Source organism: Phyllostomus discolor, chromosome 1 (assembly GCF_004126475.2).
Source record: "Phyllostomus discolor isolate MPI-MPIP mPhyDis1 chromosome 1, mPhyDis1.pri.v3, whole genome shotgun sequence".
Classification (NCBI taxonomy): Eukaryota; Metazoa; Chordata; class Mammalia; order Chiroptera; family Phyllostomidae; genus Phyllostomus; species Phyllostomus discolor.
In genome coordinates, this window is record NC_040903.2 from 24,395,294 (window position 1) to 24,399,897 (window position 4,604).

The window sequence follows — 4,604 nt, forward strand, 5'->3', positions numbered from 1 at the left end:
CTTAGGCAGGGGCTGAGAGGAAAGTCTAGTAGGTGGAATGTGCTACCTGGCTCCAGGCTCAGCTTATATTTTCCATCAGCAAATATCACCTTAGCTTAGAGCAAATGTCTTTCAGAATGTACTTGAACTTGCCCTCTCTCAACTTGAGAGATTTAAAAAAACTATGATTTTGAGAACTCAAATGGATTTCATTATAAGGAGCTTCGCATTTTATTTTAACGAGGCATATCCAGAAAACTTACTATAATAGTTAAACTCTTTTAAAGGCCACTATGAAAAAAGAATTCAAATTAGCTTAGGCCAAAAAAGGGGAAATTTACTGTAAGAATATAGACTTTTTTTTTTCCTGCAGAAAGCTTTATTGTTTCCATTTGGTCCAATGCATGGGAGAGGGTTCCAGGGTGGGGTTTGAGGGTTATCAGGCTCAGGCGAAAGCCAGACACCAGGGAAATGCAGAGGGGCCCCTCGAAGGCCTCTGGGCTCCAAAGGCTTCCTAGTCGTGCTTGAGGGGGAGCTTTTCGAAGAGATACTCTCCCATCCCAGCCTGGGGGCCGCCCAGCCTGCAGATGTTAGTCAGGTGGTTGCCCATCTCCTTGAGGAGCTTCACCTCCTCATCCAGGAAATAGTTCTCCAGGAAGTCACAGAGATGAGGGTCCAGGCAGGTAGAAGCCAGGGCATGCAGATCCAAAAGGGCAGGGGTCTTCTCCTGGCGTCTTCAGGGTCTTCTCCAAGGCCAAGGCTGCTTCCATGGCGTCCTGAGTTTTACCCCACTCATCTTGGGAAGGCTTTGCTACGTCCTGGAGAAGAATGCGGCCACCGCGCTGGTTTTGCAGCTTTAGGAGACGCTCAGAGCCCTCACGCTTCTCCTCCGCCAACTCTCGGAAGAAGTGGCCCATGCTCTGCAGAGCCACATCGTCCCGGTGAAATAGAAGCCCAGAGAGGGGTAAGTGTAGGAGGCCCGCAGATGCAGGTTGGCCGCGCCGTTGACCCCCGCCTCCACCTTGGTAGAATAGTTCTGGCGAATTTGGGAGCTCATGGTTGTTCGGCAGTGAAGAATTAAGGTTGAAAAAACGGTGCCGGCTGGTCTCGGAGGCTGAGGAAGGCGGAGGTGGTTTCGAAGATGGTGACTAAAACAGAAGGTGGAAGGGAGTTGGAAAGGAGGGGCGTCCCTAGGTCTGCTCCGTCCAAACCCTGTTGAAGCAAGACACAGATCCCAGGACCGCCGAGGGCACTGTCAGAATATAGACATGTTTTAAAGAAATTAAGGGGGGAGGGGAGCAGCTAGCCCTAGGGAATACTAGAACCAAATTTCTGAGAACCCAGACAATACTTTCTCTCCATCTTCCCAAATCTCTCTTCTCTGCTTGCGGGTTTCTTTCTTCTTTGTTCGCGAGGAAGCCTGCCATTCTTCTGCTCTAGTTCTCTTAGGTGTTTGCTGTTACTGTCTTGTTTTTGATCCTCTTTGCCAATCCCATGTTAACCCCTTCTCTGTCAAGTTTGGAGACTGCCTCATGCCTACCTAGTTACTTATGAAGAAACTGGGTAAAACAAAAATGTTTTCCAAGAGCATCCCTCAGTGGATCTAGGCTGGAGTTCTATTTGAAGCCCATTTCTGTAGGAGGAATGGTGGGATTTGGAAGCATGGGCTGAGGAGTTTGGATTTCATTCCCAAACATATAGAGGAGTGTTTCCTCCCTAAGTGTGTTATAAAATCATATGTCCTGAGATACTCTCCATGAATAAAAGACTTTTAAGTTTCCAAAGTAAGTTTGGAAATACTTAATACTATATCCCTCTCCTAGAGTTCATAACACACATTGCCATATTAAAAGTTCTGAGAATTTATTCAAGGAAAAATAGAATGTAATAAAAAGTTCTCCAGTTTAAAAGAAACATATAACTTATTTACTTCTTGTTTCCACATTTTCTCACATAATACTTATTAAAATTTGAGGAAAGCTAATATAATTAGTGGGGAGCTGTGAAGTTTCTGAGACACAGATTTGCCTTTTCGTGATGCTTTCACTCAGCCCGAAATGCCATTATTCTCCTAAACTTTTTTCTTGTTTCAGTTTGCTTGGCTTTGTTTTTTGTTTGCTTGTTTTGTAATTGTTTGGTTTTTTAATAGTAGACTCCCCCCCCATTTTTGTTCCCCCCAGCTTTATCGATGTATAATTGACAAAATTGTATATGCTTAAAATGTACAATTTGATATACATTGTGAAATGATTACAGTGCACATATCCATTACCTCACAGTTACTTTGTGTCTTTCTGTGTGTGTGCATGTGTTGAGAACACTTAAGATCCATTCTCTTAGCAAATTTCAGTTCTTAAACATTGTCTCCTGTTACTATTCTGTCCCTTTTTCCCTCAGGGTATTTGTTTCCTAATTTTTTAAAAAAGAAAAACAGCACTTTATGCCTTCCTTTTATAGATAATTGCACAAAGAAAATTACTTTTCTTCATGATTGAATCCACTAATATCTTCAAGTAATAACTGTCTACCTTACTTTTCATGTTTTACTTTTCAGCCTTACTTTTACATGTTTTCAGTATTTTAATTAACCAGAAAGTGGGTATATTGAATGTGTTTGAGAGATGAGAAAAACTGAGTTTTTAGAGGGTTAATGTTATGTTCCCAGTCCACAGAAAGTGTAGCTCCTGTTGCGTTCAGTAAAGCATTCTTTTATAAAGATAAGACCATTGATAATTATTTACTTTAGATAACAGCAATATTATCCATTATCCAGTTTCTAGCAAGTTTAAAATTGAAAATCACAGACATTCCAGCATATTTTGGTCCTATTTTATTTTAGTGAAGTGTTTACATAAGAAGTGTCCAGACCTGTGGAGAATTTTTATGAGTTTATTTGAGCCACACTGACAACATACGCTGGGAAGCAAGATCTCCAATATTCTGGAAGATAACAGTTCTGCAGCTTCTTTTATGCATCTGAAATTAAGGAGAAACAATGTCACCCCAATAAACTGAATAAAAGGAAAAAACCTGAAAAACAAACAAAAAAAATTGAGGAGGGAATGTAAGGAAGATTACATGAAGGTGGGAGGAAGCAATGTGGGGGTTGGATTACAGGAAAATTAAGATTATATGTTCTCTCTCTTCCCGAAAGCGGCCAGAGGTGACTCCTGAAAATGGTTTGCTATTCATTTCACCCAGAAAACCCCACAAAATCATGCTAATCAAGAGGTTCAAGTTTTCATGTTCACTTTAAGAACATTCGTGAACTGCCCAGGCCATCAAGGGTATGCGTATCAGAAAAGCCACCAAGTATCTGAGGATGTCACTTACAGAAGTAATGTGTGCCCGTCTGTTACAATGTGGAGCTGGTAGGTGTGCCCAGGCCAAACAGTGGGGCTGCACACAGGGTCAGTGGCCCCAAAAGAGTGCCGAATCTTTGCTGCCCGTGCTTAAAAATGCAGAGAGTAATGCTCAACTTAAGGGTTTAGATGTTGATTCTTTGGTCATTGAGCACGTTCAGGTGAACAACACTCCAAAAATGTGGCACAGAATTTACAGTGCTCATGGGTGGATTAACCTGCACTGAGCTCTCCCCGCCTCACTGAGATGGTCCTTCCTGAAAAAGAGCAGATTGTTCCTAGTGCAGAAGAGGAGGTTGCACAGAAGAAAAAGATATCCCAGTAGAAAACAAAGAAACAAAAACTTATGCCCTGGGAGTAAATTCAGCATAAAATAAATACTAATAAAAGTAAAAAAGAAAAAGATTATGTGCTTTCTTCTATGCATATATGGTCAATTAATATTTGTCAAAGGAGGCAAGAACATACAATAGAGTAAAGACAGTCTATTCAATAAATGGTGTTGCAAAAACTGAACAGATACATGTAGAAAAAAAAGGAACTAGACTACTTTATTACACCACATACAAGAATAAACTCAAAATAAAGACTTAAACATAGGACTCGAAACCATAAAATTCCTGGAAAAAATATAGGCAGTACAATCTCAGACATTTCTCTTAGTGGTATTTTTTCTGATATATCTCCTCGGGCAAGGGAAATAAAAGAAAAAATAAACAGTACCATATCAAACTAAAAATTTTTTGCCCAAAGGAAACCATCAACAAAATGAAAAGAAAATCAACTGAATAGAAGAACATATTCACAAATGATACATCTATTAAGGGGCTAATATCCAAAACTTATAAAGAACTCATACAATTCAATGCCAAACAAGCAAACAATCCAGTTTACAAATGGGCAAAGGACCTGAATAGACACTTTTCCAAAGAAGACATAGATGGCCAATGGACACCAAGTGCTGGTGAGGATGTGGAGAAGGGGGAACTCTTGTCCACTGTTGATAGGAATGGAGATTGGTACAGCCACTGTGGAAAACAGTATGGAGGTTCTTCAAAAAGTTAAACATGTAACTGCCTTATGACCCAGTGATTCTACTTCTGGCTGTATATCCTAAGAAATCCCAAACAGTAATTTAAAGGAATATATGCACCCCTACGTTTATTGCAGCATTATTTACAGTAGCCAAGCTATGGAAGCAACCCAAATGCCCATCAATAGATGGGTGGAGAAAAAATGTGGTGGTACATGTATATGATGGAA

General features: G+C 40.5%; 1 pseudogene; it reads right to left on the minus strand.

Moving 5' to 3' along the window:
* Positions 1-369: 369 nt before the first annotated feature.
* LOC114492420 lies at positions 370-1,238 on the minus strand (annotated as a pseudogene).
* Positions 1,239-4,604: the final 3,366 nt, after the last annotated feature.